At 43.2% G+C, this 24,465-nt stretch overlaps 1 pseudogene; it reads right to left on the reverse strand.

Annotated features, from left to right (window-relative positions):
- Nucleotides 1-16,520: 16,520 nt before the first annotated feature.
- LOC121459907 lies at nt 16,521-16,798 on the reverse strand (annotated as a pseudogene).
- Between the last annotated feature and the right edge of the window lie 7,667 nt (nt 16,799-24,465).

The raw sequence follows: 24,465 nt of genomic DNA on the forward strand, positions 1-24,465 counted from the left end.
GGGGAGATGAGTGGCATTTGCGGGTAATGCAGAAACCTAGTGCAGTAGAATTTCCTAGAACCTATGAGGGTGACCCTAGTGAGGACTCCTAGTGAAGGAGGATATGGAACCTGAACAGGCCATCTGTAACCAGGCACGGTTCCCAGTGGTGGAACTGGGACACCAACCTACCCACAAAACTTATGACCGACAACCTGTCCTGCCCACAAGATGCTCTGGGGCAATGCTGGCTCAGAACTTGAGGGAGTGGTCAACAAATGACTGGTATAACCTGAGGCACAAGCCATGAGAGGGAGACTATGTGGACACTACCCAGATGGCCAGGATCAGGAAGCTGGATTACCCAGAGACCTGGGGTATAACCAAACACAACTGACAAAAAAAAAAAAAAAGTCAATGAAATGATTTCCAATGATATTCTGCTATACTGATGGATTAGTGCCTAAACCAATCATCATCAGAGAGGCTTCCTCCGGCAGCAGATGGGAACAGATACTGAGACCCACAAACAAGCATTTGGCAAGGGAATCCTCCAAAAATGGGAGTGGGGGTGGGGGTTTATAGGAGCCAGAGAGTTCAAAGATACCAGGAGAAAACAGCCCACAGAAGCAACCAAGCAGGGCTCATTGGGGGCTCACAGAGACTGCAGCAACAATCATGGAGCCTGCATGGACCTGCACATAGGCCCTCGCACACATACTGTGGTTGTTTAGCTCAGGTGTCTCTGATTCTTTTGCCTGCTACTTCATCCAGCTTTGATATGAGGGTTTATGCCTACTTTTATTGTACCTTGTTATGCCAAGTTGGGCTGATAACACTGGGAGGCCTGCTCTTTTCTGAAAGGAAATGAAGGAGCAGTGGACCAGTAGGAAAAGTGATGTAGGGGAGGGGAGGGGAGGAAGCAATCAGGATGTATTGTATGAGAGAAGAAAAAAATCAACAACCCCATAGTAACAGGCTCCCCATGACATGTATAAATATTTGAACAAATTCAAACAATCGCCTTAAAAAGAAATAAAAAACAGATGAATGAAATAAATAGGAAGTCAACACAGGATACAATGGAATTCAACAAAAAAAATAGATATACAAAGGAAATAACAAATTGCAATGAAAAACTCAATTAAAAACCTAAGGCCAAATAACAGAATTGATCATATAGAGGACTAATATCCTACACAGGACACTGTTGTGAAATATTATTTTAAGATGTGTCACATTTGCTTATCCTGTGGAATATTTATAAAATGATGCAAAGCTGTGCTGCTTTGCCTGTCTAAAACACCTGATTCGTCTAAGAGCTGAATGAACTGTAACTGGCAGGAGAAAGGCTAGGTTGGGCTGGCTGGCAGAAAGAATAGGAGGAGAAATCTGGGAAGAGAGGATCAAGGAACAGGAAATGAAGGTGAGAGGACATCAGGGGTCAGCCACCCAGCTACACAGAAAGCCATACAGTAATAAGTAAAGAAAGACACATAGAATAGAGAAAGGGAAAAGCCCAGAGACAAAAAGTAGTCAGGATAATTTAAGAAAAGTTGGCAAGAAGCATGCTAAGGCCAGGCATCAATAAGATTCCATGTATTTATTTGGGAGTTGGGTGGTGGGGCCCCCTGAGAGCAAATAGTAAAAAAAGAATAAATACAGGACATCTAACAGGACTTGAGAATAAGGTAAAGAGATGAGACTATTTCTTAAAGTCAATAACATTTTTTTAAATACAGCAACAGACCATACAAGATTTGTAGGATATTATGAAAAAGCGAAGTTTAAAAAGTGTGAACATAAGAGAATGAGTCTATGTTAAAGCCATAGCAAGTATTTTAAGAAAAAAATTCATAGAAGAAAAATTTCTAGATATAAGTGAAGAGATGCCAATCCAGGCACAAGAGGCCTACAGAACACCAAACAGAACCAGAAAGAACAGCCCTTCACCAAGGTAAACTATGCCATGCTTAAAACAAGAAATACACAGAACCAAGGCAAGCCTGTCAGATTAACAGCTGACTTTTCAAAGGAAACTTAAAATCCAAAAGAGCTGAAGCAATGTACTTCAAGTCCTGAAATTTCAAAGATGCCAAATCTGATTACTATTGCCAGAAGAACTACCTGTCACAAAGGAAGAAAGAAACTTCCCATGAAAAAAAGCAGGGTACAGTAATTGATAAGAAAGAACGAAGCCAGCTCTCTACAAAGAATAATGGAGGGAATGCATCAAACATAAGAGACTGATTAAATCTAAGAAGTGACACAGAAAGAATAACGGTAATAAGACAGTTGTTGAGCAAGTAAAGACTAAGAAAAACAACAAAATGAAAAGAATTAATACAAACCTTTCAATAACTGAATAGCAAGAGACTCAACTTCCCCATCAAAACACACAAACTTGAATTATTGGAGCAGTACACAGGATCCTTTGTCTTGCCTCCAAGCAAACTATCTTGCCACCAAAATTAGACAATACCTTTGAAAGAAAGATGGACAAAGGTGTTCAAACTAAATGAAACCAGAAAATAAGCAGGAGTCACTATTTGATATATGATAAAATAGACCAACACAAATTAGAAGTGATGAAAGTAAGGAAAACAATCTATCAAGAGGACATGATTATTCTAAACAATCATACAAAACACAGGTGTACCTGGTGTTGGAGGTCCTTTTGTTTATGTGTTGCTTTCATTGGTTAATGAATAAAGAAACTGCCTTAGTCTTTTGATAGGGTAGAACTTAGGTAGGCAGGGAAAACAGAACTGAATGCTGGGAAGAAGAAAGCAGAGTCAGGGAGAAGCCATGGATCCTCTGCCTGAGATGGACGCCAGTTAGAATCTTTCCCAGTAAGCCACTGCCATGTGGCGATATACAGATGAATAGAAATGGGTTAAATTAAGATGGTGCACACCTTTAATTCCAGCACTTGGGAGGCAGAGGCAGGTGGATCTTAGTGAGTTTGAGGCCAGCCTGGTCTACAAGAGCTAGTTCCAGGACAGGCTCCAAAGCTACAGAGAAACCCTGTCTCGAAAAAAACCAAATAAATAAATAAACAAAGAATTAGCCAACAAAGCTGGGCAGTGGTGGCACACACCTTTAATCCCAGCACTTGGGAGGCAGGGGCAGGAGGATCTTAGTAAGTTTGAGGCCAGCCTGGTCTACAAGAGCTAGTTCCAGGGCAGGCTCCAAAGCTACAGAGAAACCCTGTCTCGAAAAAAACAAAATAAATAAATAAACAAAGAATTAGCCAACAAAGCTGGGCAGTGGTGGCACACACCTTTAATCTCAGCACTTGGGAGGCAGAGGCAGGCAGATCTTAGTGAGCTTGAGGCCAGCCTGGTCTACAAAACTAGCTCCCGAACAGGCACCAAATGCTGTCTTGAAAATCCAAAAAAAAAAAAAAAAAACCAAAGAAAGAAAAAAAAAAGAATTAGTCAATAAGAAACTAGAGCTAATGGGCCAAGCAGTGTTTTAATGAATACAATTTCTGTGTGGTTATTTCAGAGCTAAGCTAGCAGGGTAGCCAGGAAGCACAAGTGGGCCCTCTTTTTACAATAAGTACCCAATTCATAAAACAAAGATCGATTTAAAAATCAAACATTAGCCACGCGGTGGTGGCACACACCTTTAATCCAAGCACTCGGGAGGCAGAGAAATCTGACTGCTCTTTGGGCTGGAGAGGGAGGGGGAGAGGAGTGGGGGGAGGGGGAGAAGAGTGGGAGGAGGGGGAGAAGGGTGGGAGGAGGGGGAGGAAAATGGGAGGCTGGGAGGAGGTGGAAACTTGTTTCTTTTTTCTCCTTTTCTCAATAAAAAAAAATCAAGACAGGGCTGTAAAAATGGCTCCATGCCTAATAGCCCTGGCTGCTTTTAGAGAGCCAGGTTCAATTCCCAGCTCTGGCATAGCAGCTCTTATACTCCGTATTCCTAATTCCAGGATCTGAGGTCCTCTTCTGGCCTCCATGTGCACTGCACACACCAAGTACACAAACACACATAAAATAATAAAATTAAATTAAAAATAAATGTTTAAAAGAAGCAAGCAAAAATGGGAGAGTAAGACACAGAAGTATGAGACAGAGAGAGACAGTACAAAGGGGTTTTTAAGGGTGAGACTGCAGGCAGGGAAAGCAGACAGGAAGTCCTCCTGCTAAAGCTACAGTTTGAACTGCGCCTTTTGTTTCTTTGTGGAAGATCAATGCTGCCTGTCTTGAAATTTTGTGAGATGGGGGGCTCTGAGCACTTCAGTATCTCCAACAACTTGTTCATGATGCTTTCTGGTGGCAGAAAGTAAATCACTATCAAGAGCATCATTCCACATTTTATATTCTCAGGTGTTTAGATTTCCCTAAAATAATGTTTGTTACATTGGTAGTGCGAAGACACATGCATTATGCGCGATCTTATGTGCATAGCTCTGCAAGATATTGACTTATTCTTTCTACATTATTACCTGCTCCACATAGCTTGATTCCTCCTCCTTTTCCATCCCCCCATCCTTCTTCCCTCCCTACTTCCCTCCCTCCCTCCCTCCCTCCCTTCCTTCCTTCCTTTCTTCCTTCCTTCCTTCTTTCTTGAGCAGGGACTTTTAGTAACCCAGACTGTCTTGGAACTCATGGCAATCCTTCTGAGCCACCATGCCTGTATTTTGATCCTACTTTAAAATCAAACTCTTTGAAAAACCTACTAAAACTGTGTCTATAATATAATATAATATAATATAATATAATATAATACAAAAAAATTTTGAAACAGTATTTCTCCGTGTAACTGGCTTTCTTGGACTAGCTCTGAAGGCCAGGCTGACCTCAAAGTCATAGAGATCCACCTGCCTCTGCCCCCCAAGTGCTGGGATTAAATGTGTGCGCCACCACCACGTGGATAAAAAAATTCAATAAGTATAGAAGAACAAAATTTAAAAGTATCATTTGGGTGGTAGTCACAAAAACGAACATATTTGGTATGAAACACAAGTAAAACTTCTTACATCTACATCTGGAATTTTTTTCTTTCTATTAATGAGACAGTCTGCTGACCTCGAACTTGCCATTAGGCAAGTGTGGACTTCTCCTCCTCCTGTGTCTATTCCAGGAGTGCTGGGCTACAGACACTCAATATAAATAAAATCAACAAAATTATAATATTTTTTAGATAAGCTGAGTTTTACACATATATCTGGCATAGGAAAATCAGATATTACAGATAAATATAAAAATGACCAGAGAAAGAAAAAATATTATACCTACAATCCCATCTACATAGGTGATTCTGAATAGTGTGTTTCTGTCACTCTGGGCTCACAACCACACATGCACACGTATACACAGACATTTGTGCGTATGATAAGAGTATAGACAGGATGAATCACTGCTTTCACATTTAACAATATACCAGGGCCGTATATATGCATCAATAACTAAGCTTTGAGAACATAAAATTGAATTAGATGGGTACTGCTTTTAAGTATAATTTTATTGTTGCTTCCTACATTTTTTTAAAATTTTAGATGGTATATTAACAAACATCTCTTCAACTCTGGACTCTCACCATTGCTTGTTTCTTTTATTTATTTATTTACTTACTTATTTATTTATTTATCACCTCCCCTCCTCCCACTTGCTTATTGCTCCACTCCATTGCTTATTTCTTTATGATAAATTCCCAGAAGTAGATTTTTGAGACAAATGTCAAGGATATTTTAAAATTAAAACATTATGTTCCTTTTTTGCGTATGTACAAATTCATGTATGCTTATTGTGGTGGTTTTAATAGGTGTGGCCCCCATAGACTCAAGGATTTGAATGCTTGACCTGTAGGGAGTGGCACTAATTGGAGACGCGGCCTTGTGGGAGTAGGTAAGGTGAGAGAGCAAATTGACACTTTGCAAGACTGTTTATACCAGTCTACGTGAAAATCACATGTTCAGACTTTACATACAGTAATTTTACTACTCGGGAAGTCCTCACAAGAAATATATTCCTATGTATGGCCAAGACGCGAGTGTGTAGGAGTGTCCATGTGGTATTTTTTTTTTTTATAAAATTTTCAAACTTGGAATGCAAATGTCTTCCAAACTAAGATGGATAAATAGGAATAGATATGAGACTGAGCCATGAGGTGGCTTAGCTGGCAAAGCAGTGGCTGTCTAGGCCTGAAGACCTGAGTTCCATTTCTGTGGTATTTGAACAAAATGTCCCCCACGGTTTCATATGTCACCAGGGAGTGGAGTTGTTTGAGAAGGATTAAGAGGTGTGGTATTGTTGGAGGAGCAGTGCCACTGGGGGTGGGCTTTGAGGTTCCAGAAGCTCTTGCCAGGCCCGATGTCTCCTCAGCTCATGTTCCAGCACCGTGCCTGGTATGCTTGCTGCCATGAATCATACTATAATTACCATGGACTAAACCTCTGATACTGCAATCAAGCTCCCGATTAAATGCTTTCTTTTTTTATTTTTTTATTAAATTTATTTATTTATTAAGGATTTCTGCCTCCTCCCCGCCACCGCCTCCCATTTCCCTCCCCCTCCCCCGATCAAGTCCCCCTCCCTCATCTGCTCGAAGAGCAATCAGGGTTCCCTGACCTGTGGGAAGTCCAAGACACTTAAGGTCATGCTCAACTTCCTTAGCTATCAGGGAAATGCTAATCAAGACAACTTTAAGATACCATCTTACACCTGTCAGAATGGCTAAAATAAAAAAACTCCAATGATAGCATTTGCTGGAGAGGTTGTGGAGAAAGGGGTACCCTCATCCATTGCTGGTGGGAATGCAAACTTGTGCAACCACTCTGGAAAGCAGTGTGGCGGTTTCTCAGGAAATTCGGGATCAACCTACCCCTGGATCCAGCAATACCACTCTTGGGAATATACCCAAGAGAGGCCCTATCATACAACAAAAGTATATGCTCAACTATGTTCATAGCAGCATTGTTTGTAATAGCCAGAATCTGGAAACAACCTAGATGCCCTTCAACGGAAGAATGGATGAAGGTGGAATATATACATATTAGAGTAAATGCTTTCTTTTATGAGTTGCTTTGGTCACAGTGTCTCTTCACAGTAATAGAACAGTAACTAAGATAAACAGTATGTGCTTTTGGCCACTCAGCCGTCTCTCCAGCCCTATGCTGTATACAGTTTAAAAATAACCTCCAGTGGTATAATAATGAAATAAGCAGTTGTACAGCAACAGAAAGAAATACTAAAGAACTCTCGAGATGAAGATCTCCAGGAATGAACATAAGCTGATTTTATGAACTATTGTTACCTGGGAAGAGCAAGCAAGGTGCAAAAGAATATTTATAGAATGATACGCTCTGTGTAAGAAAATTAGTAAATACTTGGATATGTGTTGAATGAAAATGGCTCTCTGAGGGCAATAGGCTCTCAGGGAGTGGCACTATTAGAAGGTGTGGCCTTGGTGGATGAAGTGTGCCACTGGGTGTGGGCTTTGAAGTTTCAAATGGTCAAGCCAGGCCCAGTGTAGCACTCTCTTGTCCTGCTGCCTGAGGACCCGGATGTAGAAACTCTCAGCTACTCCTCTAATACACTTGCCTGCATGCCATTATGCTTCCTGCCATGGCAATAATGGGCTAAACCTCTGAACTGTATGCCAGCCCTGATTAAATGCTTTCCTTTATAAGAATTGTTGAGGTCATGGTGCCTCTTTTCAGCAATAAAAACCCTAAGAAAGTATATTTATTTATTGTCAAGAAGAAGGAAGAGGAGAAAAAGAAAAATGAATGGGAAGAAAGTGGAAGCCAGAAACAGGTGATGGTTATTATCATAGTCTGGGCTACTATAAAAATTAGCACAAACTCAGTAGATTACGATCAATGGAAGTTTTCTTTCGCTCCAAGTTCCAGAGGTTACAACAGAGAGCTCCAGTATGGTGGGGTCTGGTGAGGACTCCTGGGTTCCAAACCATCAACTTTTCATTTTCTCCTCAGGTAAAGAGCAGGAAGAAGCAAGCTCTTGATAGAAAGTGTAGGTAAGTGATGGAGAACTGGCCTGGCACAGGTGAGGACAGTCTCATCCACTCCACTGAAAAAAGGCAAGCTTTCCTGGCTCTGCTGCCGTTCATGAGTTTTATGACCATATCTCAGCCTAGCTTCCTGCCCAGAGCCTTATCTCCTAAAAGACACTAAAGTTTCTCTTTTTTTCCATTTTTTTTTATTGAGAAAAGGAGAAAAAAACAACAACAAGTTTCCACCTCATCCCAGCCTCCCATTTCCCTCCCCCTCCTCACACCCTTCTCCCGCTCCTCCCACTCCTCTCCCCCTCCCCCCACGCCTCTCCCCCTCCCTCTCCAGTCCAAAGAGCAGTCAGGGTTCCCTGCCCTGTGGTAAGTCCTAGGTCCTCCCCTCTCCGTCCATTCCTAGGAAGGTGAACATCCAAACTACCTAGGCTCCCAAAAAGCCAGCCCATTACGTAGTTTCAAAACCCCGTGCCATTGTCCTTGGCTTCTCATCAGCCCTCATTGTTCGCCATGTTAAGAGAGTCCAGTTTTATCCCATGCTTTTTCAGTCAAAGTCCAGCTGGCCTTGGTGAGCTCCCAATAGATCAGCTCCACTGTCTCAGTGGGTGGGTGCACCCCTTGTGGTCCCGACTTCTTTGCTCATGTTCTCCCTCCTTCTGCTCCTCATTGGGACGTTGGGAGCTCAGTCCAGTGCTCCAGTGTGGGTTTCTGTCTCTATCTCCATCCATCACCAGATGAAGGTTCTATGATGATATGCAAGATATTCGTCAGTATTGCTATAGGATAGGGTCATTTCAGGTTCCCTATCCTCAGCTGCCCAAGGAACTAACTGGGGACCTCGGCTTGGGCATCTGGGAGCCACTCTAGGTTCAAGTCTATTGCCAACTCTAATGTGGCTCCCTTAACTAAGAATTGTGCTTCCGTGTTCCCCTATCTAACCTTCCTTTATCCCAATCCTCCTTTTTCCCCAAATTCCCCCCATTCTCCCCTTTTCCCTGTTCTCTCCGCATCTCCCCTTACCCCCATCCCACTCCACCCCCAAGATCCCAATTTTCTCCCTGGCAATTTTGTCTACTTCCCATAGCCAAGAGGACAACTATATGTTTTTCCTTTGGTTCACCTTCTTACTTAGCTTCTTTGGGATCACCAATTGTAGACTCCGTGACCCTTGTTTATGGCTAGAAACCAATTATGAGTGAGTACATCCCATATTCATCTTTTTGGGTCTGGGTTACCTCACTCAGGATAGTGTTTTCTATTTCCATCCATTTGCATGCAAAATTTGAGAAGTCATTGTTTTTTACTGCAGCGTAGTACTCTAATGTGTATATATTCCACACTTTCTTCATCCATTCTTCCATTGAAGGGCATCTAGGTTGTTTCCAGGTTCTGGCTATTACAAATAATACTGCTATGAACATAGTTGAACAAATGATCTTGTCATATGATAGGGCATCTCTTGGGTATATTCCCAGGAGTGGTATTGCTGGGTCCAGGGGTAGGTTGATCCCGAACTTCCTGAGAAACCGAAACACCGATTTCCAAAGTGGTTGCACAAGATTGCATTCCCATCAGCAATGGATGAGGGTACCCCTTCCTCCACAGCCTCTCCAGCAAAGGCTATCATTGGAGTTCTTTATTTTAGCCATTCTGACAGGTGTAAGATGGTATCTCAAAGTTGTTTTGATTTGCATTTCCCTGATTGCTAAGGAGGTTGAACATGACCTTAAGTGTCTTTTGGCCATTTGAACTTCCTCTGCTGAGAATTATCTGTTCAGTTCAGTGCCCCACTTTTTAATTGGGTTAATTAGCATTTTAAAGTCTAGTTTCCTGAGTTCTCTATATATTTTGGAGATCAGACCTTTGTCTGTTGTGGGGTTGGTGAAGTTCTCCTCCCAGTCATTAGGTTGCCTTTTTGTCTTGGTGACAGTGTCCTTTGCTTTACAGAAGCTTCTCAGTTTTAGTAGGTCCCATTTATTCAATGTTGCCCTTAATGTCTGTGCTGTTGGGGTTACACATAGGAAGCGATCTCCTGTGCCCATCTGTTGTAGGGTACTTCCCACTTTCTCTTCTATCAGGTTCAATGTGTTCTGACTGATAGTGAGGTCTTTAATCCATTTGAACTTGAGTTTTGTGCATGGTGATAGATATGGGTCTATTTTCATTCTTCTACAGGTTGACATCCAGTTATGCCAGCACCATTTGTTGAAGATGCTTTCTTTCTTCCATTGTATACTTTTGGCTCCTTGATCAAAAATGAGGTGTTCATAGGTTTGTGGGTTAAAATCCGGGTCTTCTATACGATTCCATTGGTCGACTTCTCTGTTTTTATGCCAGTACCACACTGTTTTCATCACTGTAGCTCTGTAATAGAGTTTGAAGTCAGGGATGGTAATGCCTCCAGAAGATCCTTTATTGTATAGGATTGTTTTGGCTATCCTGGGTTTTTTGTTTTTCCACATAAAGTTGATTATTGTCCTCTCAAGATCTGTGAAGAATTTTGATGGGACCTTGATGGGGATTGCATTGAATCTATAAATTGCCTTTGGTAGAATTGCCATTTTTACTATGTTGATCCTCCCAATCCAAGAGCAAGGGAGGTCCTTCCATTTTCTGGTATACTCCTCAGTTTCTTTCTTCAATGCCTTAAAGTTCTTGTCAAATAGATCTTTCACTTCCTTAGTTAGAGTTACCCCAAGATATTTTATGCTGTTTGTGGCTATCGTGAAAGGTGAAACTTCTCTGATTTCCCTCTCTGCTTCCATATCCTTTGTGTATAAGAGGGCGACTGATTTTTTGGAGTTGATCTTGTATCCTGCCACATTACTAAAGGTGTTTATCAGCTGTAAAAGTTCTTTGGTGGCGTTTTGCGGTTCGCTTATGTACACTATCATATCATCTGCAAATAACGAAAGTTTCACTTCTTCCTTTCCAATTCGAATCCCCTTGATCCCATTATGTTGTCTTATTGCTATTGCTAGAACTTCAAGCACTATATTGAAGAGGTATGGCGAGAGTGGACAGCCTTGTCGTGTTCCTGAGTTTAGTGGGATGGCTTTAAGTTTCCATCCATTTAATATGATGTTAGCTGTCGGCTTGCTGTATATAGCTTTTATTATATTTAGGTATGACCCTTGTATCCCTAATCTCTCCAATACTTTTATCATAAAGGAATGTTGAATTTTGTCGAATGCTTTTTCAGCATCTAATGAAATGATCATATGATTTTTTTCTTTCAGTTTATTTATATGCTGGATTACATTGATAGATTTTCGTATGTTGAACCAGCCCTGCATCCCTGGGATGAAGCCTACTTGATCATAATGGATAATTTTTCTAATGTGTTCTTGGATTCGGTTTGCCTGTATTTTGTTGAGGATTTTTGCATCGATGGTCATGAGTGAGATTGGTCTATAATTTTCTTTCCTGGTTGAGTCTTTGTGCGGTTTTGGTATCAGGGTAACTGTAGCTTCATAAAAGGAATTTGGCAATGCCTCTTCTGTTTCTATATTGTGAAATACATTAAGGAGTATAGGTATTAGCTCTTCTTCGAAGGTCCTGGGCTTTTTTTGGTAGGGAGGTTTTTGATAACCTCTTCTAATTCTTCGCGACTAACAGGTCTATTTAGACTGTTCACCTGGTCCTGGTTTAACTTTGGTATATGGTATTTATCTAAAAAAGTGTCCATTTCCTTTACATTTTCCAGTTTTGTGGCATATAGGCTTTTGTAGTAAGATCTAATGATTCTCTGAATTTCCTCTGAGTCTGTGGTTATGTCCCCCTTTTCATTTCTGATCTTATTAATTTGCAAATTCTCTCTCTGCCGTTTGATTAGTTTGGATAGGGGTTTATCAATCTTGTTGATTTTCTCCAGGAACCAGCTTTTTGTTTCATTGATTCTTTGGATTGTTTTCTGTGTTTCTATTTTGTTGATTTCAGCCCTCAGTTTAATTATTTCCCGTCTTCTACTCCTCCTAGGTGAGTCTGCTTCTTTTTTTTCTAGAGCTTTCAGGTGGGCTGTTAAGTCTCCAGTGTGAGCTTTCTCTGTTTTCTTTAAGTGGGCACTTAGTGCTATGATCTTTCCTCTTATGACTGCTTTCATAGTGTCCCATAAGTTTAAGTATGTTGTTTCTTTATTTTCATTGAATTCCAGGAAGACTTTAATTTCTTTCTTAATTTCTTCCTTAATCCAGGTATGGTTCAGTAGTTGACTGTTCAGTTTCCATGAATTTGTAGGCTTTCTGGGGGTAGCATTGTTGTTGAATTCTAACTTTTATCTATGGTGATCTGATAAGACACAGCTAGTTACTAATATTTTTTTGTAACTGTGGATGTTTGCTTTGTTACCGACTATGTGGTCGATTTTTGAGAAGGTTCCATGAGCTGCAGAGAAGAAGGTATATTCTTTCCTATTTGGGTGGAATGTTCTATAGATGTCTGTTAAGTCCATTTGATTCATTACCTCCATTAATTCTCTAATTTCTCTGTTAGGTTTCTGTCTGATTTACCTGTCCATTGGTGAGAGAGGAGTGTTGAAGTCTCCTACTATTAGTGTGTGCGGTTTGATGGCTGCCTTGAGTTTTAGCAATGTTTCTTTTATGTACGTGGGTGCTTTTATATTAGGGGCATAGATGTTCAGGATTGAGACTTCATCCTGATGAACTGTTCTTGTTATGAGTATAAAATGCCCCTCTCCATCTCTTCTGATTGATTTAAGTTCGAAGTCTACTTTGTTAGAGATTAGTATGGCCACACCTGCTTGTTTCTTAGGTCCATTTGCTTGATAAGCCTTTTCCCAGTTCTTTACTCTGAGTAGGTGCCTGTCTTTGTGGTTGAGGTGTGTTTCTTGTAAACAGCAGAATGTTGGATCCTGTTTTCGTATCCAATCTCTTAGCCTGTGCCTTTTAATAGGTGAGTTGAGTCCATTGACATTAAGTGATATTAATGACCAGTGGTTGTTAACTCCGGTCACTTTTTTAGTAGTAGGGTTTGTGTTTTTCCCTTCTTTGATTTGTGTTGGTGAAGGGTCTCTAGATGTCTGAGTTATTGTGGTCATTGTTGGACTCCTTGGTTAGTGATTTTCCTTCTATTACTTTCTGTATGCTGGATTTGTGGCTTCGTATTGTTTAGATTTGTTTTTATCCTGGAAAATTTTATTTTCTCCATTTATAGTGAACGAAAGCTTGGCTGGGTATAGTAATCTGGGCTTGCATCCATGGTCTCTCAGTTTCTGCAGTACATCTATCCAGGACCTTCTGGCTTTCATGGTTTCCATGGAGAAGTCAGGTGTAAGTCTGATAGGTTTACCTTTATAAATAATTTGGCCTTTTTCCTTTGCAGCTCTTAATATTCTTTCCTTATTCTGTATGCTTTGTGTTTTGATAATTATATGGCGAGGGGATGTTTTTTTTGGATCCAGCCTATTCGGTGTTCTGTATGCTTCTTGAACCTTCATAGGTATATCTTTCTTTAGGTTGGGAACGTTTTCTTCTATAATTTTATTAAATATATTTTCTGGACCATTGAGCTGCACTTCTTCTCCTTCTTCTACTCCTATTATTCTTAGGTTTGGTCTTTTTATAGTGTCCCATATTTCCTGAATATTTTGTGATGAGAGTTTGTTGGACTTGCTGTTTTCTTTGATTAGTGTGTTTATTTTCTCTATGGTTTCTTCAGAATCTGAGATTCTTTCTTCTAACTCTTGTATTCTGTTGGTTATGCTTGTTTCTGTAGACTCTGTTTGTTTACTTAAATTTTCCATGTCCAGCCGGCCTTCTGTTTGTGTTTTCTTCTTTGCCTCCATTTCAGTTTTCAAGTCTTGAACTGTTTCCATTATCTGTTTGATTGTTTTTCCTTGGTTTTCTAGGGTATCATTCACTGATTTATTCAATTCTTCAAACTTTCTGTTATATTTCTCATCCATTTCTATAAGGGCGTTTTTTACATGTTGTTTAAGGGCATCAATCACTTTCATTAAGTCAATCTTTTCTCCTTCTTCTTGATTAAGGTGTTCATGTCCTCCCGTTGTGAGGTCGCTGGTTTCTGGTGGCTTCATGTTGCTTTTCAGCTTGTTGGGCAAATTCTTACCTTGGTGTCTGCCCATTTCTTCTTCCAAATGCTCCCTTATGGATCTTCTTTTACCGGATCAGGTCTCCTTGCCTACCCAATGCTGGCTCTCCCCAACGTTGGCTCTCCTGGTGCCTAGAGATCAGGCCTCCGTGCTGGTGGGCAGGTCGCAAACAGAGCGCCTACCCTGCTTGATACAGGCAGGCCATAGAAACAAAGGGACTCCCGCCTGCTTGGGTGCCCCAAGGATTCGGACCCTGTGCCCAGAGAGGCTGGGCTGGGTGATATTATGTGCCAAAAGAGGGCGGTGGGGCCGAAGTGGGGAGGGTTCTGGATGGAAGCTGGGTGGGCAAAACGCTGTCTCTCCTGGCGCCAAGAGATCAGGCCTCAGTGCTGGTGGGCAGGTTGCAAACAAAGCGCCTACCCTGCTTGGTGCAGGCAGGCGATAGAAACAAAGAGACTCCCGCCCGCTTGGGTGCCCCAAGGATTCGGACCCAGTGCTCAGACAGGCTGGGCTGGGTGACGTTATGTGCTGAAAGAGGGCGGTGGGGCCGAAGTGGGGAGGGTTCTGGATGGAAGCTGGGTGGGCTAGGAAGAAAGAGGCGGTATGCAGGGGTGGAGGCCCTGCAGAGAGCCCAAGAAGGATAGGGGGCCAAGGAACCTCTGAGCTCCCCTTTCCAGGCTGGCGCCGCGGAGCCAAGAACTCACCCCCAAGATACTAAAGTTTCAACGACAAAGAGATATGTCATCTAATCGTGTGCTTTTTCCCCGTCATTTAAAATTTTCCATTCTATGAAGCTTTATTTTCAAGTGTGTGTTTTTCGATCTAGAAGTTTTGGGAATTTACTCAGAGCAAAAAGATACACAGATGCATGTACATTGGAGAATATAAAAGGATGTTCCTAGCAATGTAGTCTTGTGCATAAAATGAGCTAGAAATCATGTAAAGATTTGAAAGCAGAGCTCTGTGGATTATTGTGGTGCGTTGCACTCATTACCATACAGTTATTTAAACTAATCTGCATATAACATCATGCAAAATTTTCACGAAATAACTTTTGTTAATTGAAACTCTTCATTTGCAACTAGCAGAAAGTGGCCTGATCTGGTGTGACAGTGACACATGGTCGCTCCTCTGCCTCACACTCATGGGTTGGGACTGGAGCATCCAAGTCCTTAAGTTCTTAGAGTCATGTCCACATCCCGATACCCCTTCCAGCTCTCAAGACAAGGATTTGCAGCTGCTTCCTGTATTTGCTACTTCTGTGGTGCTGTTTTGGCTCATCAGTTGCCAAATTCAAATGTTTAATGTGGACTGTGAAGTAAATCTTAGACTACCTGTCTCATGAGCACAAAGCCCTTGGGTTCAAGCCTCTCCCAGCACTGCAGGAAAAATGAAGTGTCTTGTGGGATCCCAGGGCACTGGCCCCTCAGGCAGGCACCGTGTTAAATACATGATCTGCTAACAGGAACCTGAGAAGTGCCTCCTCCTCTTTTATCCCCACTCTTCCACTTGATCCTCATCTCTCACGTTGGAACGAATTCTGCTGTTCAATTCAGGCCACTCATAAGGTTACGACTAATTCAGCTTTGACAATCTGAACTTTCTTTCACTGGGGAGAAAAGATCACTGCCAATAAGTATCTTATGGTTCCAATGCCAAATTTCTGGTAGAAAGAATTTGACATGCACAGTTTGGGTCACATGTCTCTATGTGATTTGATTTTCTTTGACCAAGCATGAAGGGGTACAGTAGAGATATAGACCTGTCTGGAGCCTGCTGTAAAGAGAGGAAACAAGCACAGTCACTATGCAATGAGCCAACTGCCCCCCCCCCAAAGGATTTTTTTTTTTTTGGTTTTTTGAGACAGGGTTTCTCAGTAGCTTCAGAGCCTGTCCTGGAACTAGCTCTTGTTGACCAGGCTGGCCTCGAACTCACAGAGATCTGCCTGCCTCTGCCTCTTTGAGTGTTGGGATTAAATGCCTGTACCACCACCGCCCGGCTAAGGATCTATTTTAGTTAGGATTTCTACTGGTGTGAAGAGATACCATGGTCACGGCAACTCTTATAAGGAAAGCATTTAGTTGATGGCTTACAGTTTCAGAGGTTCAGTACAATCTCATCATGACAGGGAGCATGGCAGCCTGCAGACAGATGTGGTGATGGAGTAGTAGCTGAGAGCCCCACATCTCCTAAGCAACAGGAAGTAGACTGAGACACTGGGTGATATTCTGAGCATAGGAAACCTCAAAGCCTGTCCCTCCAGTGACACAATTCCTCTACAAGGCCATACCCACTCCAACAAAGCCATACCTCCTAATTAAAAGTGGCACTCCCTATGGGATTATGAGGGCCAATTCCATTCAAACCACCACAGGACCATTTGAGCAGACACAAAAAAGACCCAGCAGTACAACTGTATTTCTTTGTTGTTGTTGCTGCTGTTATGTAAATTAACCCATTTATTACAGGCAAGTCTCAAATGGTAGCACTTCTTCTACTGCTCTTTCAGTTTCTTCTGTCTTCTGGTAGAGACTTCACTGTGACAGCAGAAATGGTGTTGTAGATCCAGGTCCAGCCAGCCACTGTTTTCATGCAGGGACCACAGTGCCAGATGTCAAAGGTTCATCTTTCCATCTTGATCTTGCCACAGAAGGAGCAAGAGGACCTAGCACATGGGCTGAAGTTAATTTTCTTCACCATTTCCCAGAAGGAAGCACCATGGTGGGTCCCATATTTTCCAGTGACCCCAACATTCTTGGTGCATTTAGCCATGTCACGGAACCTAAGCCCAAGCCCAGAGATAACTGCATTTTTCTTTTTTAAAAAAAGATTTATTTATTTATTATGTATATAATATTCTGCCTCCATGTATGCCCGCATGCCAGAGGAGGGCGCCAGATCTCATTACACATAGCTGTGAGTCACCATGTAGGTGCTGGGAATTGAACTCAGGACCACTGGAAGAGCAGCCAGTGCTCTTAACCACTGAGCCATCTCTCCAGTCCCCCACGACAGCATTTCTTTAAAACAAGGAAAACCAAAGCTCCAGATAAAATATGGCCATTGCTAATCCTGCAGTAGAGACTTTTGTGATATGTATTCAAAGGCTGTGTGAGTGGAATATATTTTATTTTCAACTGCATTATGAAGAAGTCTCAGACAGGCACAAATAGTACAAAGAATTCTCTAGTCTTCACTCAGTGTCCCTGATTATTAAATTACATATCACAATAAAACAATATGATAAACAGAAAAAGTAGTGGTCAGCTAACCTACAGGCTGCATTTGAATCTTGTCAACTATCACACTGTGTCATCTGGTTTCCTGGCCAGTATGCTACCCAGAGTCACACAGTGCATTTGCTGACTTGTCTCTGTGGACTATTTAACCTGGGGCAGCTTCTTAACCTTTCTTTGTCTCTCATAACCCGATGCATTGGCACAGCACATGCCAGTGATTCTGTAGAAAGGACTTCATTTGGGTTCTGCCTGACTTTTCCCTATGACTAAAACCAGCTCTAATGCTTTGGCAGTATTGGAGAAATAGGATTTTTTTTTTATAGTGTTAAAATATCTCCTCAGAAGGGAACTGGAATAGAAAGAGCAAAGCAGTAAAGCTGTTGAGAAACTGGGGAGAGCCTTCTCCACTAAGTGACTGTAGGTAATGTCACAGCAGGAAGTTGTTCTTCCACAAGCAGGAAGCAGAGCGAGCAAACAGGAAGTGGGATGGGGCTATACGTTCTCAAAGCCCACCCCAATGATGAGCTTCCTCCAGCAAGGTTTCATATTCTAAAAGTTCTGTAACCTCCCAGAAGAGCTCCACCAACTTGATCCAAGTGTTCAAATACACGTAACTGTGAGGGCCATGTGTCATTCAAACCACCAGCTCCTGCATTCTTCCCACATGCCCCATCAAGGTTAGAGGGATTGAGTTTCGAAATGGCAAGATACTAATATGTTCCTTCCCTGGCAGCTCTGTAATTTGTCATTTCTTCCAGGACCCTTAATTAATTAATTATTAATTAATTTGTAAAAGTTCTCTTGGAAAATTGTATTTAGAAGGTTGAACAGATGGCTCAGGTGTTAAGGGCATGTACTGCTCTTGCAGAGGACCTGGGCAGCTCAGTACAGCCTGTAACTCCAGCTCCTAGGGACCCAACACTCTCTTCTGGACTCTGGTCACTTACACACACACACACACACACACACACGCACACGCACACGCACATGCACATGCACACGCACACACATACACATTCACACATACATGCACACACACACAGGCACACACATACACATTCACACATACATGCACACACACAGGCACACACATACACATTCACACATACATGCACACACACAGGCACACACATACACATTCACACATACATGCACACACATACATGCACACACACACATACGCACACATACACATGCACACACACACGCACACACATACACATTCACACATACACATTCACACATACATGCACACACACACACACACACACACACACACACACAGGAGGGGGCGCGAGTTAATGCCACACACCTTTAATCCCAGCACTCAGGAGGCAGAGGCAGGTGGATCTTTGTGAGTTCGAGGCCATCCTGGTCTACAGAGCGTGTTCCAGGACTGGCTCCATAGCTACTGGGAAATACTATCTTGAAAAACCAACAACAACGACAGCCAAAAAAAATTAAAAAAATAAAAATAAAACAAATCTTTGAAATTAGGAAAGCAACAGTCTGAGCACTGTGTATACTCATTACTACTAACAACCCTGTAGCTGGAAGGAAGTGATACTTGTATCTGCATTTCCTGTGTGAAGAAACCGAGATGTCTCTAAGCTAACTAACGTGGTTAATTAATTGTTAGGTGCCAGAGCTAAAATTTGGCTCCAGGAGTTTGACTCCAGAGTTCACGTTGTTGGCTACGGTGTATGTAGGTCCTCCTGAAACAGCCAGAGAAAAGTGGCACTCTGTGAACACAATTGCTCATGTCCCCATTGTTCTTCCTTTCCAGACACACCTGGAACTGTGGCCATGTGCCAGCCCTTTCCCCGAGGGGTCATTTCAGGCAGAGGCCTTCGTCTTGTTTGGCTATCTGCATTACGGTCTCTGTCACATCCGTCAGCTTTGAATTAAAGCATTTCTCATTGTCCTGACTGCAGTTGGCAGCCTGACTTAAGAATATTAGTCTTGGCACTACTGACCCAGAAACACCACAGGAAACTGACCTAGTAATTATTCTCTTGGCAGCGCTCGCCACAGCCTCATGCCCACATGCAAACATTTTCTACAAATTCATATCTTGAAAACTTTCAAATCTTCAGAACATGTTAAATAATAATATAGTGAATATGGCATACTTTTATATAGCTACAATAACCAAAAATTGACACCAGATTCAGATGTATGTGTTCATCTGAAACATTTCTATGCAATTTGCATGCTTTCCCATATGGCTTGGGATGCCATGCCCACCTGAATCCTGCCTGACTACTTACCAGAAAATCTTATAAGGCTTAATATCAGGTTATACTCATGGCTAAAGCTTATTATCACAAAAGGTACCAAAAAAATCATCAGGAAAAGGATAAGTATTGAGTTGAACCCAAAAACCAAAAAGTCCTTTCCCATCAGGAGTCAAACTAGACATGATTTTTATCTGCTATCAGAGATATATAAAATGGCTCACCAGTTCAAACCTCAAGGTCAAAGATTTTTCATTTTTATAATGATGTATTTATTTTTACTTCACGTGTATGAATGTTTTGCCTACGTGTGTATGTGTACCAAATGCAAACCCGGTGCTTGGAGGTTGCCTTTATTTTGCTCTTGCCCGTATCTGTGTCGCTATTCTCTCTTATATAAGAACAATGGAGCAACGGCTCTGTGCCATGTCTTGTGGCTGGGGTGGGCAAGACTCAACCAAGACCACCCGGGGTCTTTAGCTTCTGGTGCCAGGTGGTCAGACATCATCCCAGTGAGGGAGTAGAAGGTGGAAGAGAAAGAGGAAGAGCGATTCATGGGCTGGGGAGAGAGGTGGATCTGAAGAGGTGAGTGTGGTGAGTAACAGGCTGCCCCGAATGACCTGCTAACCACCTGAGTTCAAGGTGATGTCCCAGCTTGGGCCTTTGCCATGGGCCAAGTCTTTCTTGGTCTGCGGCCCTGAAGCAGCCGAGGGGGCCTAACTTGATGTTTGTGGCTCCGGTCCCACTGAGGCCCATACAGAGGCCTGTAGTCTGGGTTGCCACCTGGGGCCATGTTGGTGTCCAAGGGCCATACTGACTTGGGGGCCGTGCTGATCTGAGGAGCCTGTGCTGCTTGCTACCCAGAGCCAAAGTGACATCCAGGTCTGGGCTGCTGCCAAGGTCATGTCTGGGTCTGTGGTCCTACCACAGCCAGGGTTTGTACTGATGTCTATGGCCAATGTTGCTAACAAAAGCCACATGGATGCCCAGGTTCTTGACCAAAACCTGTGGCCATGTGGGTGTCCGAGGGTCATGCTACCACCAGGACCATGTTGAGTCATCCAGGGCCATGGTGTTCTCTGGGCCAGGGCTGTTGTTAAGGGCCATGTCTGGGTCTATGACCCAGTAGCCAGGAACTGAGTTGGTAGCTGCGGTTCCTGTTCCAACGAGGACCATGAGGATGCCTGAGACCATGTTGGTACCTGAGGGCCATGCCATTGCCAAACCATGCTGACCTGGTGGCCTGTGCTGCCACCTGGGCTGCTGCCTAGGGCCATGTCAGGGGCCATGGTTCTGCTGTAGCTGGGGTCTACGTTGATGTCCACGGCCCATACAACCACAAGGGCTCATAGGAACCATGCGTGTTGAAAACTGAGGGCTGTGTTGAGCCAGCCCTGCCCCTGACTGGACCTGGGACAAACTGGCCCTGACCCTTGCTGGATACTGTAGCAAGAGTATCCATACTTGGGAAAGACAGCCCCAACCCTCACCACAAGAGTGCACCTCCCCTAGAGATGATCCTGTTGTCAGGGACACAGGTGAGCTGGCCCTGTGGGCTTGAGAGCAGCAGAGCTGATCCTGACTCCCCTTGTCTGCCCTTGATGCCCTCTCCCACCGCTTGCTACCTGTTGCAGGCAAGAGAGCTGGCCCCGGGGTCATGAGAGTGGGAGAACTAGTCCTGTCCTTCACCAGCTGCAGCACATAGGAGGGTGGACCCTGCACCCCACCAGGGCAGCATAGAGAGCAGGAGAGCTGACCCCACCCTCCCCTTTTACCCTCTACATCAATCTGAAGAGAGGGCTCTGCACCTCACTGGGGCAAGACCGTGGAGCTGGCCCTGGTAGATGAGTGTGGGTGAGCCCAACCCAAGGGCTTGAGAGCAGGAGAACCAGCCTTGACCCTTGCTGTACCCTGCAGTGAGCATCCCAGCTGAGGCAGAGCTGGAGAGCTTTCTCAGATGGTGACAATGTGGGCAAGCTGGAGGGTTGACCAACCCAGCTACCACTCAGGCCCAGATTCAGAGCTACCGGTTGGCCCACCCCAACATCCACCTCATCTAAGAAGTGTTGGAGCATGTGAAGGGGGCGAACCTACAGATCCAAAACTAACAGGATCTCCATGACACAGGACAACAACAGGCTATCCAAGAGAAGGCCCAGTGAGAGTTCATTATTGGTGGGGTAGCAGAGTCCATGAACACTTGGCAAATGAACACTTACAAGTGAAGATGAAAGGGCTAAAGGATTGATGCTGTAACTCAAAGGGCCCTTCCACAGCAGATTCTTCTTCTTCTTCTTCTTCTTCTTCTTCTTCTTCTTCTCCTCCTCCTCCTCCTCCTCCTCCTCCTCCTCCTCCTCCTCCTTCTTTTGCTTTATTTGTTTTTGGTTTTCCTTTTTCAATTTTGTTTTGTATTTGGGGAGAGATTGCTAGGGTGGAGGGTGAATGTCGGGGGAAGGGGAGATAGGTTAGATCAGGATGTGTGATGTGAAATCCGCAAAGAATCAATAAAGGTTTTTTTAAAAAATGAAGTTGACATGAAGTTCTTTTTTTTAAAAAAAAAAAGAAGCATGACATGTTTTACTACTCTTCAGAATATATTCAGTATAGAAATTTATCCCAGAAGATACCAATAAAGCATTGAGGTGTCCTGTTACTGTGGTTTGAAAGAGCATGTCCTATGAGCTCACGTATTTGAACACTTGGTCCCAGTGGGTGGCACTGCTTGCAAAGGCTTAGGAGGTGTGGCCTTGCTGGAGGAAGTATGTCACTGGGGGTGGGTTTTGAGAGTTTAAAGACATGCCATTCTCGGTTTGCTCTCACAGCTTCATGTTATAGTTGAGATGTGGACTCTCTGCTCTCAGCTCCAACCACCATGCCTGCTGCTTCTGCCATGCTGTCCCTGTGAAAACATAGGTCCTAATCCTGTGAAACCATAGGTCAATATAAATTCTTCCTTAAACTGCCTTGCTTGTGGTGTTTTATCGCGGCAGTGGAAAGGCAACTAAGATACCCATGAGCATTAACATTACAACTGATAGCACTTGACCATTTTTAAATCAACTATGAGTTAGTCCCTATAATATAGTGGTCAGATAAACCATAACTTATCATTGTCTAATAGTGCCCATACAATTCATTCACTTTGTTCTACTTTGAAGAAGTTCTTGCTTACTGAAAAAGCGGAGAAAAATGGTGTCCACATTGACTGTGGTCAGTGCCCAGCCTGGCACTTTATGTCTGGCAGACACTGCATGGCACGAGCTATTAGCAGCAATCTTTTCACTCTGCTCTCCAGTGGGCACAGTGAATAGGATGTGTTCCAAGTAGGCCGTAGGTCTCCTTGGGAGCTAAATACTGCATATGGCATCCATGGAATCTTTTATTGTCCACAAGATGGAGATAAACTCATCAGGGGCTTGTTCACCTGGAAAACTCTCAGCATTTCTTGCCTGTGTACGGTGACAAGTACGTAAACAAACAGTTCCTATACTCTCAAACTCAGGTGACTGCACTGAATTAGAAAATTAATTTTGTTCGTGAAATTCACTTACACCTCCTCTCAGGGCAACCCACAGCTGCTCGTAATAACCACTTAAGGAACCCGACGGCGGTGGCAAATGCCTCTAATCCCAGCACTTCAGAGGCAGAGGCAGGCGGATCTCTAAATTCAAGGCCAGCCTGGTCTATAAAGTCAGTTCCAGGACAGCCAGGGCTACACATAGAAACCCTGCCTCCCAAAGCAAAAGTAAATAAATGACGGCTGGAAGAAGAAACCCAGAAAGTTCTTATGCCAGTGGTTCTCCATGATTCCAGCTACTGCAAAACATGAAATAGACTAATGCTTACAGAATCCTGAGACACAGAAAACAGAGGGAGAAGGCCAACACCAAGGTGACAGGGCTGGACGTGAGGCTCGCCAGCAAAGCGCTTCAATGCATGCACAATTCCTGGAACCACAGGAGTAAAATAAACAAAAATAAATAAATAAATATAACTTAAATTAATTAAAATAAATACAAATAACAAAGCATACAGAAAGTCTTAATATTTCCCATCTTTCATAACACTCAGTTTACCACATATGGTGATCCCAAGTACAGGAAGCAGTGTAAGGAGAGCAGGAAGGGCTGCAGAGACCATGGCAACCGCAGCTTGGGGGAATGGAGTACAGCTTTCGTTTTTAACTTTTCCTGCCTATGTGTGGATGTGTATGCAGGGTGCTGTCGTTCTCTATAGCTATCCATTTTGTTTTTTGAGATAGGACCTCTCACTGAACCTGGAGCAAGCCTTTATGGACCTAGGCGTTTGTCTGGACTAGCTGGTCATCAAGTTCCAGAGACTCACCCATCTCCAGTCGCCCAGCTCGAGACTATAGGCTATGCCGCATCTCCTGGCTCTTACAGGGGTGATGCTGGTGTTACGGAGTTTGTGACCTCCTGGGAAAAGACTGTAGACTCAATCCAGTTATAATTAAAAGATTTGTTGATTACCTGTTGGCAGGATGAACGATCTCTGAGCCAAATTTGAGATCCCTGAGAGAAGGCGATTGAGGGGAGACTTTTTTGAGGGCAAAACCACAAGAAGACCTTCGATAGCTACACAAGCAAGCAAAAGCTGGTTTGCTCTGCCAAGTAAAGTAGTTAAAGCAATCAAAAGAATCTGTGGGGGCGGGCAGTGCTGGCGCACACCTTTAATCCCAGCACTCGGGAGGCAGAGGCAGGCGGATCTCTGTGAGTTCGAGGCCAGCCTGGTCTACAAGAGCTAGTTTCAGGACAGGAACCAAAAGCTACGGAGAAACCCTGTCTCAAAAGTCAAAAAAAAAAAAAAAAAAAAAAAAAAGAATCTATGGGTATCTGGGCAACCAGGTCGCTGAAGCAACGAAGCAGTCGTCATAGCTGTACATGTCTGGGTGGCGGTCACTGAGTCACGGATACTGGGAACTTATCCTCCAGGGACTGGAGGT

The sequence above is a fragment of the Microtus oregoni genome, unplaced genomic scaffold (assembly GCF_018167655.1).
Source record: "Microtus oregoni isolate MIOR12 unplaced genomic scaffold, Mior012 000019F_ref0000042, whole genome shotgun sequence".
NCBI lineage: Eukaryota > Metazoa > Chordata > Mammalia > Rodentia > Cricetidae > Microtus > Microtus oregoni.